At 38.0% G+C, this 18,553-nt stretch overlaps 1 protein-coding gene and 1 long non-coding RNA gene across 2 annotated transcripts in view; one reads left to right on the plus strand and one right to left on the minus strand.

The window, feature by feature from the left end:
• Window positions 1–17,612, minus strand: part of SLC16A1 (solute carrier family 16 member 1) — a 51,101-nt gene extending 33,489 nt beyond the window's left edge. The window contains exon 1 of the mRNA XM_079135704.1: window positions 17,545–17,612. The gene's annotated coding sequence lies outside the window, so the exon portion shown is untranslated. The remainder of the gene's footprint in view (window positions 1–17,544) is intronic.
• On the plus strand, window positions 167–12,031 carry LOC306658797. Its single transcript, XR_013763148.1, has 4 exons — window positions 167–291; window positions 999–1,109; window positions 9,716–9,775; window positions 10,265–12,031. It is a non-coding gene; the product is annotated as an uncharacterized lncRNA (long non-coding RNA).
• Window positions 17,613–18,553: the final 941 nt, after the last annotated feature.

Raw genomic sequence — 18,553 nt, forward strand, 5'->3', positions numbered from 1 at the left:
AGAGGACTGCGCAGCGTTTGAATGGACGCGGCGCAGCTCGGACCCGGGAAGACGCCCGGGTTGTGCACCCGCGTGCGCCTGGCTCCCATGCGGGCCTGGCACTGGAGTGCAGTGACCTCGGGGAAGTGAAACCCCCGGGGCCTGTTTCCTCTAAAATGGCAACAGGCAGAGAACCGACTTCTTAGGCTCGTAGGACGTTTTGAGAGAATTTATGAATCTTTCTCACCACGCTGCCTGGGCTGTGACATTTGATGAATGGTGGGTATACAGTCAAGTCGGTCAGGAGAGCAGGTAAGAGGGTGGGGAGACTGACCCAGTGGGGTAGGGCGTGTCCAAAAGAAATACGGAGGGGAGCACATTTTTATGAACAGGATGTTTGGGACTGGATAGAATTACAGCTAACGGTATTGAAGGGCAGATTACCTTTAAGCACTTAACCTGAATTATTTGAGTGATCCTCACAACCCTATGGGATAGGCGCAGCTACGAACATTTTATTAATAAGGGACCTGCAACTGAGAGAGGTTAAGTAACTTTCCAGAAGTCACAGAGCTAGGAAGTAGCCAACATTTGGAGTCAGACGCCAGATCTTAGTTTTGACATAAGAGCCATTGTAGATTCTTGACCAGGTCCAGTTACCAAAGTGTGTCCGTTGAAGTTGATCAAGTTAAATAACAAGTGCCCCTGATATCTAGGACCCGAGGGAAAAACCAAAAAAGTATAAGAAGAGACCTCTGCCTGGAAAGAGTTTGCAAGTTTGGGGAAACAAATCAACCAACATTTGTTTAGTACTTGCTTCATACCAGAACCCTTCCCATCCCTTCATGTCTTCCTCCCTCTTCTCCCTACCCACACTTAATTTTCAAGACCGGTGGGAGGTAGGTCTTAAAGTTGTTTTGCAAATGAAGAACCTGAGATTGAAGAGGAATAGAGATTGGATATTAAGAACCTTAGAGGCCAGTTTGCTTTCTTTCACACATTCTTGTCTCTTCCTACAGCAGAAAAATTTTCACTAAGAATTCAACATGTTACTAGAAGACAGTATGGAATCCATGCCAAGTACTGCTTATGAGCTGTTTTGCTTTTTACATTTGATAAATGCAGAGAGGGTAAGGTACCGCAAGGCACTGGAAAACCGGGCTTACAAAGCAGTGTTTTAGAATTGTTAGGGTAGCAGCTGGCATTCAGATGGTTTGGAAAGTTGAGTTAGGGAAACACAACAGGAGATTGGTTCAGGTGTGAATTTATTCCTACTATGGAATGTAATGGGAAGTAATAAAATGATTCCCAGAAAACAGTATGTTGTAGAGCAGCACAGTGTGGTAGGTGCACAACATGAACCTGGGAGCCAGATCTCCTTTGAGTTCCAGCTTTGATATGTGGCAGTTCCTAGCTTTGTGCCCTTAGGCAAGTCATTTTATCTTTCTGAGACTCATTTTCCACTCTATACCACAAGGACAATTCCTACCTCAAAGGGCTTTATGGTAATAAAATTAATATTTATTTCAGACCTTTTTATTTATTTTCAGTGATGCTGGGAATCAAATGAGAGCATGCTAGACAAGTACTCTACCACGAAAATAATCTTCAGTCCCTGTTTTTTTCTTTACATTTTGAAAATCTGGTAAGGTAGCATGCAGGAGGCCCTGGATTCCCATCTCCTGCACTGCAAAAAAAAAAAAAAAAAAAAAAAAAGCAGATTTTCCATGTAACTTAATCCTAAAGATTAACCCTAAAGGCCCTCACTTGAATAAACTCTTTCCAAGGCTCTGAGCAGGGCCCTAATAATGTGTTTACAGAATACTGTTTTGTATTATAAATTTGTATTCCTGTTTTAGAAATAGCCACCAAAATTGTAGACACCTTACATCCTTCAAAACCTGGATCTTCGGGACTTGGTATTGTGAAAAGAGGATAAGAAGACCTGATTCCATAACTACTGTCTATACAATTAATTCATTGGACTATTCTGGGCTTGTTTCTTCTCCAGAGTAAACTGAAGATAATACCTTTGAGCCTGAGCTGTTGTAATAATCAAATGAGATAGTATTTGCAAAAGTGATTGGTAATCCTTGTAAAGTACTCTACAAGTATTTATGAATTAGTATTATAATTTGAATTAATATTATATTTATGAATTAATATTATAAAGAACATAAGAGAGAACTGAAAACTAGTAATGGGGTAGCGCAAGCTGGCAAAAATGATGAAATGATAAAGGTAAAATCCTTGCTCTTCAGCCAGATTTTCTTCCTGAGGTAAGCCATGAGACATTGAAGAAATAAACTAGGATATATAGGATCAGAAATTTAACGCTGAGGAGGGAGATCACCTAGCACCCCTACCCCCAATTTTACAGAAACAGAATTTAAGACCCAGAGAATCTTAAAAAGATCTTTCTAAAGCCCACCATCCAATAAATGGCATGATCCAAAGAACCAGATAGATTTCCAAGCTCCAGGTTCTTAGTGTACCAAGTACAATATTTAAGATAAAAGCATTACATGAGCTGGGCCTAGTGTTGCATTCCTGTAATCCCAGCGGCTTGGGAGGCTAAGGCAGGAAGTTCGAGAGTTCAAAGCCAGCCTCAGCAAAAAGCAAGGTGCTAAGCAACTCAGTGAGACCCTGTCTCTAAATAAAATACAAAATAGTACTGGGGATGTGACTCAGTGGTTAAGTGCCCCTGAGTTCAATCCCCAGTACAAAAAAAAAAAAAAAAAAACAATACAGGAAAGGATTCTTTTTGATACAATATTTAATCCATTTAGAATACCCTGTCATAATTTGTAATAATTTAATAGGCAATATATAATTTGCTTTTGAACCATGGATGGAAAAGGGTCTGCTATGCAGACATCTAGAGAAAAGGAGATGCCAGTCCTAAAAAACATTCCTTTTTTTTTTTGTCCTGCTGGAGATTGAACCCAGGGCCTTGTGCTTGCAAGGCAAGCACTCTACCAACTGAGCTATATAGGTAACCCCTCTTTTTTTTTTTTTTTTTTTTTCTATATATATATATATTTTTTTTTTTTAGTTGTCAGTGGACCTTTATTTATTTATTTATATGTGATGTTGAGAATCAAACCCAGTGCCTCACACATGCTAGGCAAACGCTCCACCACTCAGCCCCAGCCCCAGCCCTAAAAACATCCTTTTTTTGGGGGGGGGTGCTGGGGATCGAACCCAGGGCCAAGCACTCTACCGACTGAGCTATCTCCCCAGCCCCTAAAAACATTTTTTAAAGTTGTGAATGCTCTCGTTCAGAGCATCTTCATTTAATTTCCTGTTATATGGCAAGTGTAGTCCTGCTACACTGTTTCCCAAAGACTAGGTCTGAATCTGCGAATAATTTGCCATTTTTTGAAAAGTAACTCAGTGTTGGCAAGGTGTATTCCAAGGTGTATTAGCTGACCAGTCCCCATTTCTCCTCTGCTCTTCTTACTCTTTTTTCGACACTTCACTTACCTCCAGCCTACACCAACTTAGCATCCTAATCAGTTACTTCTCTGGCTTCCTGCTAGCATTAGATAATTTGGTTAAAACAGTTTGATAGAAAACAAATTGCTTACAGTACCTTTATTTATTTGCATGTGGTGCTGAGAATCGAACCCAGTGCCTCACACATGCTAGGCAAGTGCTCTACCACTGAGCTAAATCCCAGCCCCGCAAATTTCTTACAATAAACATTTTTTCACCCTGAAAAATTAGTCTAAAATTATTATTTCTGACCACTGTTTTTTTGTTGTTTGGTAACTTTGGTGGCCAAGGATATGTTTGCCTACTTCTTTAGATCTTTGAGGAATTTTTTACACACATACATATAAACATGTTTTTCATGGAATCGTAACACTGTTTTCTATTTTGTGTGTGTGTGTGTATGTGTGTGTGTTGCTCAGGGCCTCACACATGCTATGGAAATACTCTGCCTCATCTAAGCTATATCCCAGCCGTATATTTTTAAATCTTCTGCAATGTCTTGATAATGTGGGACATTCACATTGTTGCCTAATAATTTTCTGAAAATTAATTTAGATTTAAAAACAAAATTTTAAAAAATTATAATAAAGTGTAATGAATGATTAAGACTTTAAAGGTGGCAAGACATACTATATGGAAAACAAGTACTTGGGAATATTCCTTTTTATCCTCTAATTCAGTTTGTTTTCACCCAGATCATGCAAGCCTCTCCTTATTGCATTTCAATTCCCATAACCTTACTCTCTTTTGTGATTTGGTATGGCTTTTCTCCCACTCCTTGTCTCATCCAGCACAAGGCACTTTTGGCCTATGCTCTTTGATACCTACACCACTATTTAGGATCTTCCCTTGCAAACATTCCATCTATACATGTTTCTACCTATTTACTAAACCTTTTTCCTTCCTTGACTCTGACTAATCAAGAGCATCTTTCTTCCTTACTCCCTTCCTTCCTGTCTATAGTAAAGTATTTTAAGCAGATGTAATGAGGGAACATTAATAAAAACAATAAATTGATGACAGCTAAGATTTATGGAATACTTAATATTTGCCAGGCATTAGCTGGATTCTGTGGCACAAGCCTGTAGTCCCCATGACTCAGGAGTCTGAGGTAGAAGGATTGCAAGTTCAAGATCAGCCTCAGTAACTTAGACCTTCAACAGCTTAGCAAGATCCTGTCTCAAAAAAAAAAAAAAAAAAAAGGAATGGGCCATGTATGTGTAATATGTCAAAATATACTCTATTGTCATGTATATCTAAAAAGAAGGAATGTAGCTCAGCAACATAGTACCCTGGGTTCAAACTCTGTATATCCCTATGTATCTGTTGACACATAACAAACATACATACACATGTCCGTCTGCCAGGCATTGCTCTAAGTAAGTACTTGGTATGTATTGATTCATTAACTCCTCGCAAACATGCTGTAAACTGGATACTGTTATAATTTGCATTTTACAAACAGATACAGCAAGATTAAGTATCTTCCCAAGATCATATAATCAGTATTGTCTAGAATCATCAAGAAATAGTCCTCATAACCGAGCATGATGCTGCATGCCTATAATCCCAACAGCTCCGGAGGCAGAGGCAGGAGGATTGTGAGTTCAAAGCCAGTCTCAGCAACTTAGTGAGGCCCTAAGCAACTTAGTGAGACCTGTTTCTAATTAAAAAATATTTTTAAAAGGGCTAGGGATGTGATTCAGTGGTTAAGCACCCCTGGGTTCAATCCCTGATATTTAAAAAAAAAAAAAGAGGCATCATTTAGTTTTCACCAAAAAATAATAGAATTATCATTTCTAACTACTAAAACCATAAGAGAGAAATGCATGGTTTGAGGCCATCCTGACTCAGTCCCTTGGTACAGCTAAACAACCTTGCCAGGTGTGCCTATAATCCCAACACTCTGAAAGCTGAGTCAGGAGGATCACAAGGTCAAAGTCAGCATCAGCAACTTCACAAGGCCCTCAGCTTAGTGAGACCCTGTCTCAAAAATAAGGACTGGGGATCTAGCCCATTAGTAAAGTGCCCCTGGGTTCAATCCCTAGGACCAAAAAAAAAAAAAAAAAAAAAAACAAAAGAAAAGAAAAAGAACTAAACAATGATTATGAAAGCTGCCTTTGAAATCAGAAGGTGCACTGTAGAGAATTAACCCATGCTTATCTGAATTTGGAGCGGTATGGGTCTAACCAGCTAAGTTGTGGGCAGGGATGTTAAGACATTTTTTTCCAACAACTTTATGTCAGGTTGCTCAGCATTACATTGCTTGCCTGCCCTGCATGAGGCCCTGGGTTAAGTCCCTTAGAACTATAAAAAATAAAGCACCGAACTCAATTTGAGGTTACTTCTGAGAGTCCCAGATCTGCCATGAGGCCCTGCACTACACATTATAAGTCTAGGGGCTATCAAACCTTCTGAGCTGTATATTAGTAAAGACCTCCCTGCCCCAACTTTTGCACAAATCGTAGTTTCAGATGTTATACCTATTGTACTCTAATGTGGTTTTTGTGTGTGTGATCATATAATAAAGCCATAGCACTGTGGATATGGTATAATAATTTCCCTAAAAAAGGTAGATGTCCTCATTATCACTCAGAGAATGCTCACACAGAAAAATTTGGAATGTGGAACAGTTGGAAGGAGCTCACCCTAAAAAGATGTGAATTTAGAGAAGTTAAGTACTATTGAGGGCCCTCTTCTCCCTTAGAGGGAAATGGCACCTGCCACAATTAGTAATCTATTCCTGGAGAACCAAGAATGAAGGTAAACATTCATGTTTTTTTAAGTCTTTTCATCTATGTATCACTACTTATTCCTGAACTTAAGTTTAATCTAAATCAAGATTCGAACTGAAGAACCTTCGAGGTCTAGGAAAAGTTAATGAGCCCAGTATAAGATAATACAGAATGGTAAGCAGTGTGAGGAGAATCCACACCCTTATAGATATTGAAATTCAAAGGCTGAGAGGTTCTGCATGAAACACTTCCTCGTACAGCACTAACTATAGTCCAAGTTTGCCTGACATTTCTGTATAACACATTATTCAGTGATTCAAAAGAAACTAAAAATCTGTAACACTCACTCTGTTGTTGTTGTTTTTGTTTTGGTACCAGTGATTGAACTGGTCTTTACCACAATCTTTATAAAATAGGCAGAGCCAGGCATGGTGGTTCATACTTATAATACCAGTTATTCCAGAGACTGAGGCAGGAGGATGGCAAGTGTAAGGCCACTCTAGAATATTTAAATCCTGTCTCACAATTTTAAAAAATAAAAAGGGATAGGGATGTAACTCAGTGGTAGAGCACCCCTGGGTTTAGATCTCAGTACTGGGAAGGGGGGATTGGGGGTGAGGCAGATGCTTCCCTGAGTCCTCCTCATGGTGCCCGTGGTGATTTATAAAAGGTCTCCAAGGAAAAGTTAATTTCAGAAAGGAGTCATAGTCTTAAGAGTTGGCAGTACCCTCCCTATGTGGAGTCTTGCCTTCCATTGTCATGTTTAGCAAATCAGGGTTCAAGTTTAAGGATGATTTCCTTACAGCTTTGTTCATAATTTTTCCCTATCCTAGATCCAAGTCCATTGTGGTCACTGTGGCCACAGTGACTGAAATGGCCAACCTTTTCTTTTTTTTTTTTCCTTCAGAACTGGGAATTGAACACGGGGCCTTGCACTTGCTCGGCAAGTGTTCTACCACATCCCTATCCCTTGCCATCCTCCTGCTTCAGCCTTCTTAGAGTAATGGGGATTATAGGCATGTACCACCATGCTCAGCCCACTTCCAATCTTCAGCCCCAGACTCCACAGCCAAATGGGTAAGTTCTTTTCTTTCTAGTGTATTAGAAGCCATAGTCTCAAACTGAGGAATTTTAAGAAAGACCCCTTAAAATCTTACAGATTGAAGTACACATAACTTTCCAGTGTCTTACCACCTCTAATTTAATGGCAAGAAAGAAACTGGGAAATCTTGTACTAGTGGAATATATCCTTTGCTACCTATCCCCAGGACAGCTGGTCTACTGAGTTATCCCGAAGTCAAAAGTAGTCACCAAGCTCAGAATACTTTCTTAGAGTAACTGTTTTCATCACCCACTAAATCTCCCAAGTACATATACTTCAGTACTTTTGTCTCCTGTATACTAGCCACAGCAGGAACTAGAATCTGGAAAAATTACATGCTGTACAAGAGGCCAATGAAGGCATAAAGCCATAAATTCCACATGGGTAACCAAATAGAGGACTAGGTTTAGCCTTCATCTCATGCTCCTTCAGGCCCAGACAGGCTAGATGATAGGTTTTTACTCCTATTTTCAATTAAAAGACTAGTCAATCTGGGAACCTCCTAACTCTATTATGCAAAACCCCTTTGTTTCACTAGTCACTTGTGTGATCAGCTCAGATGAGACCTCAGGCCTTTACAGCCCAAATGTGCAAGAGCTCAAATGTGCTTTAACCATAACATAGGAGTACGTAATTCAGGCTGTGATGACTACCAAGACTTAGAGAATCTAGTGGAATAAGAGGCATGGACTTCAGTTACTGAGGGAACTCCCAGTCACTGCAACTATAATCTTAAAGGCTTTCTACCAAGATCCTATAGAAATCCCATTCCCTCTCCCAAAACTTACAGGTAGGTCACTAAACTTATGTTTAGTCATAAATTGAGTAATTTTTTTTGCTTATAAATACTATAAAGCTGAGGTTTAAACCTAGGCATACTTAACTCAGCTTGTGTTCTCAAATGCTAAGCTCTTTTTGTTCATTTGCTCAGAATCCTGAGAGTATAGGAGAAGTTGGGAACAAAGAGGATGATAAGCAGGAAAATGCAAGGGTACTTCATAGTTCCAACCCTGAGCCCTTAGCCTTTGTATATGCTGATTCTTCTTCTTAGAAGGCACTTCTTCCCAGGCTGTGACATATGGAACTCATCCCAGCCGGGTCAGTCCCATGGGTTGAGCACTTGACTAGCATGTGTGAAACCATTGGGTTGATGGAGGTAGGGAGGGGGGATTCAAAGGAGTAGTTTTAGTAATTCTGTTATAGAATTCAAATCTCTTACTTCAATTTAGCTTTTTCCCTAATTAATGTGAAATAATAAGATTTCATAGTTATTATATTTGCCAACCAATTTAACAATTATTTTACTCTAATAAATTGCTTCAAAAAGCCACCTCCAAATCTAGATTATTTATAATATGTTTAATTTCCTGTTTCCTTCCCAGGGCTCATGATTACTTGGGAAAAAGCATTGACTTGCAAATTAAAATATTGTTTTGAACTACCTCCTCTAGACCTACATCTCTTTCTTGATTTTTTTAACATTACATATTTATAAACCTTATCAATTCATGGAAGCATTCCTCAAAGCTATTAGTGAATCTGCTTAAGTAATAAGGACTTCAAGCAAAAATCTATGCAGTCTTTGTACTTGAAAATTCAGTTATTCCAAACTCCTAATATATTGTATACTATTAAGAAGCCAAGCTGGACATAGTGTTGCACACCTATAATCCTAGCAACTCTGGGGAATGAGGCAGGAAGATTGCAAGTTCAATGCCAATCTTAGAAACTTACAGAGGCCCTAAGCAACTTAGCAAGACCTTGTCTCAAAATAAAATATAAAAAGTTCTGGATGTGGCTCAGTGGTTAAGCACCCCTGGATTCAATCCCAGTACAAGCAAGCAAGCAAGCAAGAAAGAGAAAAGAAGGAAAGAAAGAAAGAAAAATTACATATTATATTGAGTATTAGATAACTATATAAACATTCTATGATCTAATTATATATATATTCTTCATATTAAAAACTTCCTCAGGTTAGCAAAACAAATTTCTCCATTTTTCTTCATAGAAGAGAAGGATGGGGTGGGAGGACACTGTGTATTTTAAGGTAGTGTTAGATTCTACTACCACCATGCCTGAAGCATGTAATAAATTTCATGTTTTCTTTTCCCTTGTTAAAAAGAACAAAGAAAGAAAAAGGCTCAGTGTCCCCAAAATGGATTTTTCTGTTGATATATGGCAGAAAATTTTGTGTTAATGCTTGATATAACTTCCTGCCAATTTGGAATACTAACCTTTCTAAGGTAATGTCTACTAGGTTTGTTTTCAAGATTTTTGCTCACTCCTTTTCAAAGTGATTGCAAGACAATTTTAATTCAACCAAAGAATACTTTCCACTTATCTAATATCCTGTACAGCTGTAGTATAATTGCTTTTACTTCTCCCTCTTTTGTTTTTGTAGATTGGAAGATACCCAAAAATAAAGGCATTCAGATGGAAGCCCTCATAGGTGAAGACTAAGGTAAGGACATTCGCATGAAGCTAATCTCTAAGTAGCTAGTTTTTCAGTCTTTCTCCTGGCTTCTCCCTGTTTGCATTCTACCCTCTTTGTGGGGAAAAGTTATAAAGGAGGATGGTTACTCCATAGGATACGCTCTCATTTGAATGTCTGACTTACCTGGGAACTTCGAGTCTTACATTCAAAATACATGTGGACACAGCCTCTGGGACAGGAGTCCCTGTGTTTCTCCTTTGCTAGCAAGTGGAGTTTGGTCCAGTTAATATGACACCAGAATTGTTGAAAAGCAATAAATTATTACTGTGTAATTTGTTTCATTTACTATCTTAAATATTAGTGGTTTCTGTTTTTAATTTTTTTTTAAACAATATACTATGAACTTTTCTCAACCTTTGATGCAGGGCTCTGGTTGAACTGACAAAGGACCTTATGACAAGGAAATTGAATATTGTCTTATATAAAATTTTGATTTTCTGTCTTTTCTTCCATCAGAATGTATCACTATGCTGTGGCACCCACCTGTAATCCAAGGGACTTGGGAGGCTGAGGCAGGAGGATCGCAAATTCGAGGCCAGCATCCTCAACTTAGTGAGACCCTCAGCAACTTAACAAGACCCTGTCTCAAAGTAAAAAATAAAAAGGACTGGGGATGTGGATCAGTGGTAAAGTGCCCTGGGTTCAATACCTAGTACCCCCCCTAAATTTATATATATTATAAATTCATAACTATATATATATTCATATTATATATTCAAAACTATATATATAAACACATACATATATATGATATTATATATATATCTCAAAGAATCACTATAAGTTTCTTAAAAACAGAGCTGTTTCATCTCTTGGAATCATACAATCTGATTGTATAGCTGTATGCATATAATTAATAAATACATGATTATTTCAAAGTGGTGAGTGTCAGCATAATAATGATGATGATAAATAGCAGCTAACACAATGGCATATCCTCTGTGCCAGGCACTGTTGTAAACATTTTACATAGAATCACTCAATGTAAAAGCACTTTTATCTGGTTGTTTTTACTTTTCTGGCAAACTCTTAAGAATCTATACTGGAATCAATTCCACAATTCAGTCTTCACCTTCCCAACAAGAATAAGTAAAATTCTAGTTCTTTCTCTTTATTATTTTGACTCCAAGAAGCTGTCAGCTTTTTGGATCCATGTTAGTACCCAAATCTTGATCTGAATACACAATACATAGCTGCTTTGCTTAAGACATAAAACAGTAAACAAAACCTAAGGTAACTTTGTACTTAGTGTAGGCCTTGATTTTGGCTTCACTGAAGTAAGAGATGCAGTAAAAATCGTTGAAGACTGCTCTGCCTTTCATCATCTTTCAGAAAAATATTGGTCATGACTAGCTTCTTCAGCAAATGTAGGCATATATATAAATATAGTTCCTTATCCCTTATAATGTAATGAAGAATAATGGATTGGTTTAGTTCAGAAGTCTAAAAAGTGAAAATAATTTTTTCTCCCAGTTCAGACATTATTTCTGCTTTCTTCTTGTTGCTACTGGGCATTAAATAAACCCAGAGCATGCTAAACATGCTACATTCCCAGTTCATAAAAAAACATTTAGTCTCATGCAATTGTGAATTTTAGCTATTTAATAATAAAAAGAAGATTAACAAAACTGCCATCATACTAACATAAGATCTGACTTTTTTCTTTTGATCATGATGTTTGATTATTAAGAAACAGAGGGAACAGAAAGTCAAAAAATGATAGTCATACAAATTTGAAATGAAGGACTGGGGTTGTAGTCAGTGGTAGGGCACTTGACTAGCATGTGTGAGGCACTGGGTTTGATTCTCAGTACCGCATATAAACAAAAAATTTTAAAAAAGGTCCATTGACAACTTAAAAATATATATATATATATATATTAAAACATTTTGAAATGAAGACTTAAAATGTACATTTTTGCAAGAAGAAAGTACAATAATACTCAAATTATTATTCGAGTAATAATAATTATTAGGTAATGACACTGCAAATTATACTTTGGAGCATTTTTTCCTTTGGCATGATAAACCTAAAGCAACATAGGTAATGGTCCATATAATTGCTAAAACTGTTTTCCCTAAAATTTTGAAGTTTTCATAGCAATCTAAATTTATAAAGCAATTTTTAAATACATAGAGGAATTGCATATAAAATAGTCTCCAAGACATTATCTCATATGTTCAATAAAAATTTTTTTAGGAATTATTTACTATATCATTAAGACACCCAGCAAACAAAAAGGAATTCAAAAATTTAACAGACTATTAATCAGATATTTAATAATTATAATTAACTCATTTTAAGCACTGATTTTTTATTTTAATATGAAACTAATATTTTGCCTCTGTTGGGATTTCTTAATTTTTTATTTTTTCATTTTTTCTAATTATACATGGCAGTAGAGTGCATTTTGGCACATTATACACAAATGGCATACAACTTCTTCTTCTGGCTGAACGTGGTGTAGTGATACCAGTAGTGTAATCATACATGTATATAGGGTAATAATGTCTGACTCATTTCACCATCCTTCCCACCCCCATATTCCTTCCCCTGCCCTCACTCCCTTCTGTACAATCCAAAATTCCTTCTTCTTCCCAACCCCCACCCCCCATTATCTAACAGCATCCACTTATCAGAGAAAACATTAGGCCTTTGGTTTTTTGGGTTTGGCTTATTTTGCTTAGCATGATATTTCTCTGCTCCATTCATTTACCTTCAAATGCCATAGTTTCATTCTTCTTTAAGGCTGAGTAATATTCCATTGTGTGTGTGTGTGTGTGTGTGTGTGTGTATCACATTTTCTTTATCCATTCATCTGTTGAAGAGCATCTACCTTGGTTCCATAGTTTAGCTATTTTGAATTGAGCTGCTATAAACATTAATATGATTGTGTCACTCTAGTATGTGGATTTAATTTAAGTCCTTTGGTATAAACTCAGGAATAGGATAGCTGGATTAAATGGTGGTTCCGTTCCAGGTTTTCTGAGGAATCTCCATACTGCTTTCCATAGTGGTTGCACCAATCTGCAGTTCCACCAGCAATGTATGAGTGTACCTTCCCCCCCCACCCCCCGCATCCTTGCCAACACTTATTGTTGCTTGTATTCTTTTTTTTTTTTTTTTTTTTTGGGTGCTGGGGATCGAACCCAGGGCCTTGTGCTTACAAGGCAAGCACTCTACTGACTGAGCTATCTCCCCAGCCTTGTTGCTTGTATTCTTAATAACTGCCATTCTGACTGAAGTGAGATGAAATCTTAGAGTAGTTTTGATTTGCATTAAGACATGACTTTTTAATAACAATGGAGGAGTTAGCTGGGCATGGTAGCACAGGCCTGTAGTCCTAGCCACTCAGGAGGCTGAGGCTGGAGGATTGCAAGTTAGCAGACCCTGTCTCAGAATTTAAAAGGGCTTGGAAGCTGGACATTGTGATGCACACCTGTAACCCCAACAGCTGGGTATGCTGAGATGGGGGATCATGAGTTCAAAGCCAGCCTCAGCAATTTTGTGGGGCCCTAAGCAACTCAGAGACCCTGTTTCTGAATGAAAGTATTTTTAAAGACCTGGCGATGTAGCTCAGTGGTAATGTACCCTGAGTTCAATTCTGAGTGCCACAAAAATAAATCGATTAAAATAAAATAGAAAGGGCTAGAGATATACTTTTGGGGTAGAGTGCCCCTGGGTTCAGTCCATAGTACTGAAAAAAAATTCTAATGAGCCAGGTGTGGTGGCACATACCTGTAATTAGGAGGTTGCGGTACAAGGATTGCAAGTTCCAGGACAGCTGGGACAATTTAGTGAGACCCTCTCTCAACAACAAAAAGTTCTAATGAAGGTAGCCATTTTCAAAGTGTTTACTTTTTAATTTACCTAGTCAGTCCACAGTCTCTAATGTGACAAATGTAGGAACATATCAGTGAATGTGGATCCTTTGTTCTATGTCATAATTTTGACACACCAACTCTAGTAAATTTTGCTTTTAAAAATTAAATACCAGAACCAAGCTGGGTGCTGCACAGTTGTAGTCCCAGCTACTTAGAAGCCTGAGGCAGGAGGATTGCTTGAGCCCAGGAGTTCAAGAGTTCAAGGTCTGTCTGGGCAACATAGCAAGACCCCCATCTCAAAAAAAAAAAAAAAAAAAGAGAAGAAAAAGAAATATTTGCAATGTGGTAATGTTTTCCAAATTATCCAAGATTGGCCTACCAATCTTTATTAATATTTCAATGCATGAAATTAACAATGTCTTAGTACTTTATTCAAGATGTCATTATTAAAATATTGATGGAAAAAGTACACCAGAATAGAACTTTAAATTACTGATAGGTTTTGGATTTGAAAACCAAAATATCCCAGCAAGGTAGTGCACACCTGAAATACCAGCTACTCAGGAGGCTAAATCAGAAGAATCTCAAGTTAGTGGCCAGCCTCAGCAATTTACGGAGGACCTATGCAACTTAGGGAGACACTGTATCAAAATTAAAGTAAAAAAAACTGGGGATGTAGCTCAAGGATAAAGTGCCCTTGGGTCAATCCTTGGTACCAAAAAAAAAAAAAAGAAAAGAAAGAAAGAAAAATAATCATGCTTTAAGAGAGTATAGAGGAGGGGCTTGGGTCTCAGTGGTAGAGCACTTGCCTAGCATGTATGAGTCACTGGGTTTGATTCTCAGCACTGCATATAAAAATAAAAATGAAGGTCTATCAACAACTAAAAATATATTTTAAAAAAGAGTATAGAGGAAATGTTTAGGATGTATTGTAAATAATTCAGGTTTCAAAACACTAAATGCAAAGTGATCCCTTTTATTTCATGACCGACTGACTGAATCCAGGGCACTCTACTACTAGGCTATATTCCCAACATTTTGCATTTTTCATTGTGAGACAGGGTCTTGCTAAATTGCCCAGGCTGGCTTCAAACTAATGATCCTCTTGCTCAGCTTCCCAAGTTGCTGGAATTACAGGTGTGTGCTGCTATGCCCAGCCAACAATTTTGTTTTTTTAATAAAATATGCATAAAATTTTGACCACATATAATATGAGAGCTAGGCGCTGTGGCTCACACCTGTAATCCCAGCCACCCAGGAGACTGAGGCTACCCCATAAATTCAAAGCCAGCCTGAGCAAATTAGTGAGACCCTAAGTAACTTAGCAAAACTGTGTCTCAAAATAAAAATAGAAAGGGCTGAGGATGTAGCTCAGTGGTTAAGTGCCCCTGAGTTCAATTCCAGGTACCAGAATAAAAGTAATATTAGGGGCCTGGGGTGTATCTCAGTGGTAGAGCACTTGCCTATTAGGAGACCCTCAGTTTGATCCAAAAATGAATTCCACTGTTACATATAATTATAATGCACCGATTTTAAAAAGTTTCTTAAAATGCTAATATGCATGGTGTGGTGGCACAGGCCTGTAATTCCAGTGATTTGGGAGCCTGAGATCTGAGGATCGCTAGTTCAAGGCCAGCCTCAGCAATTTAGTGAGACCCTATCACAAACTGAATTGCATTTGCCCAAACGAAGAAACAAAGAAGCCACATATAGCCAGGCATGGTGGCACATACCTGTAATCCCAGAGACTAGGAGGATAGCAAATTCAAGGCCATTCTGGGCAATTCAGTGAGACCATGTATTGACACAGGCATCGAAATAAAAAGGGCTGAGGATGTAACTCAGTGGTAGAGCTGCCCCCTGGGTTCAATCCCCAGTACCAAGAAAAAAAAGAAGATGACAGAAAAGAAAAGCCACATATACCCTTTATACATACCTGCATAATAGCCCATTTGAAATAATAATAATTTGAAACTTCATGATGATGATTTAAATATCCCTTTTTCTAAAATCTTCTCCCCCCCCTATCTAGTACTATTAACCTCCCTAAAGTCCACTGACTGAAAACAAAAAGTAAAAATTAAAATTAACTTCCCTGAGGCCTGGCTTGAATCTGAGTTTTTGATGGCTAATGTTAGAAATGTTTGATGTGGGACTGGGATTATATAACTCTGGTAGAGCACTTGCCTAGCATGCCTGAGTTCATTCCCCAGCACTGCCAGAAAAAAAAAAGTTTCACAGAATTTTGATGAAGAGAATGTGATTGTCCAGTGTGACACATCCTTATATTAGAAAAGTAGTCATGTGTATTTTTGTTCATCGATTTAAACATACAACTATTTATTGAGCTCCTGCCATGAATTGCTTATAAAGTAACAATTGAAATAGACCCAAACACTGACTTGGAGCTTAGTTTTGTATGTAAATCTCTGCTAAACTTGTATTATAAGGCAAAAACCATGTCTTATTCATCAGTACAATGAATGTACTGTAGGATTCCTCTTATTTGTGGATGAAACGAATAAATTCTGCCATAAGTTACTTTGCCATAAATCTAAGTGGTTGCCAGGCATGGTGGCACATGCCTATAATCCCAGTGGCTTGGGAAGCTGAGGCAAGAGGATTGCAAGTTCAAAGCCAGCCTTAGGTACTTAGCAGGGCCCTAAGCACCTTAGCAAGACCCTGTCTCAAAATAAAAGGAATAAAAGAGCTGGGGATGTGGCTCAGTGGTTAAACACCCCTGGGTTAAATACCTGGTACCAAAAAATACAAAATAAAACTAAATAGTTATGGGGTGGGGGATGAAGCTCAGTGGTACAGCACTTGCCTTGCATGCATGAGGCCAGGGGTTCTATCCTCAGTACCACCAAAAAAAAAAAAAAAAGTAGTTAAGTAGTTAATACCTCAAACTTACACTTATGTAAATTGAGAAATAATGTGGACTAAAAAACTGATATGAACTTACTCTTAACTTTAACGTGCTCCTTCCAAAGCCCACCCATCATTCAAATCATCCAAAATTGGGTCTAATACTTGGTTATAAAAAAGAATTCTGGTTCTCTCTGATATGCAGATGAGGGGGGAATAATAGAAGTTCACTAAGGAGAGGGGGAAGAATAGAAGTTCATTGATTAGACAAATGGGAATGAAGGAAAGGGAGGGAAGATGGGAATAGGAAAGACAGTAGAATGAATGTAGAATAACTTTCCTGTATTCATATATAAATGCACAACCACTGTAACTCCACAACACGTACAACCTCAAGAATGGGAAGTTATTCTCCACATATGTATAATATGACAAAATGCACTCTGCTGTCTTGTAAATCTAAGAAGAACAAATCAAAAAAGTGAAAAAGAAAAAAAGCATTCTGAGGGCTGGGGTTGTAGCTCAGTGGCGGAGCGCTTGCCTAGCACATATGAGGCTCTGGGTTCAATCCTCAGCACCACATAAAAAAAAAAAAAATAAAGGCACTGTGTCCATCTACAACTAAAATAATAAGATAAAATAAAACTATTGATGTTAATTTTACAATGGTTTTTATAGTCTCATGAGATAATTTGTGGAAGTAATCTGAGTGATATGACCTATAATTTTTGGAAGCTTCTAAATACCAACACTTAACAGAAATCTTTAATTTATTTTAAATGACCAGAATATTAGGCACTTTTAAAGTTTTGGAGATTCATTGATATGTAACCATATCTTTTCATTTACTGACATCTCAGTCAAATCAGGATCTGTGCTTTTAATCAAAGAAGCAAAAGCTTTTAAGGGCATAATTCTATTATCTCCACTATAAATAATTGATTTTTCTACTTTAATTTGCCTGGGAAGTAAACACAACCTTAAAAAGTAAAGACTTGACCCTCCCTAGGTCTTTTACACCTAACAGAGACAATGATGCTTACCTAGGACCTCCAAGAGTTAGCTGCTTCTTTGTCTTCTAAAGGAAAGAGAACAGATTGTCTTTGGCACTGATATAAATGGGGGAAGGCAATAGCTGTACGTGACCTTGTGTTCTGACATGGTTCTGGCATCTGTGCAGTATCTTTTTGGTAGCCTGTACTTCCGTCACTTTCTAGCAAATATAGAGACTAGGCACCTGAGATCTGAGATAACTGCCTTATGAGTAGGAGAAAGAGACCCCATATTATTATCAGTCTTAGATGGGCTTTAGAGCCCAGTAAATGAGCAGGCCACTGGAAGAAGTATGTGAGCTTGGATCTCAGAGCGTATGTGCTCTGAAACTGAAATCATAAACCAGAACATCTGATGTGTGTCTCATACACAATGAGGGAGGGAGGGCTGCTGACGGAAATGTCACAGGCAGCTGCTTTTAGCGCTTGGCTCTCACTGATGAAACTTCCCCCTCTACCACTATGCCCCACCCTCTTCCTGCATAGAGCCATTTAGGGCTCTTTAGTTCTATGCTGCATCCTCTGAAACAGGCCATAAATTGGTATCTATTACATCGGTCTAGCTCATGGTTTGTTGGTATGCCTGACAGGCTATAGAAATAACTGGCTCAGCTACTATTTGAGCCAGGAAAGTCTACCTTAATAGTCTCTTATGTGCCCTGTCCTGAAAGGTTAAGAATAGGACCTATGGTCCTAATTAAGCTCCTTGTTAAGCGGTGTCCCTTAAACAAGTTGTTTTCTTCTATATGACTAAGCATATAGGAGAATGTGTGAATTCATAGTGGGACTATGAGAACATGCAAGTCCCTCATTCTGGAATTTTTTTCCTTTCACTTTTCCATTGACAAATTCTCCTTATTCTTTTGGTTTAAGTTGAAACATCAATTTTGGGAGAGCTCTTTCCTGACCCTACTTTCCTATTGCTCAAAACCAGGATAGTCCCCCAGTTTGTCATTCCATATCACTTGGTACTTTTTTTGCAACCAGTGTCTTGTGAATT

This window comes from Sciurus vulgaris (assembly GCF_902686455.1).
Source record: "Sciurus vulgaris genome assembly, chromosome: 1".
In the NCBI taxonomy this organism is placed as follows: domain Eukaryota; kingdom Metazoa; phylum Chordata; class Mammalia; order Rodentia; family Sciuridae; genus Sciurus; species Sciurus vulgaris.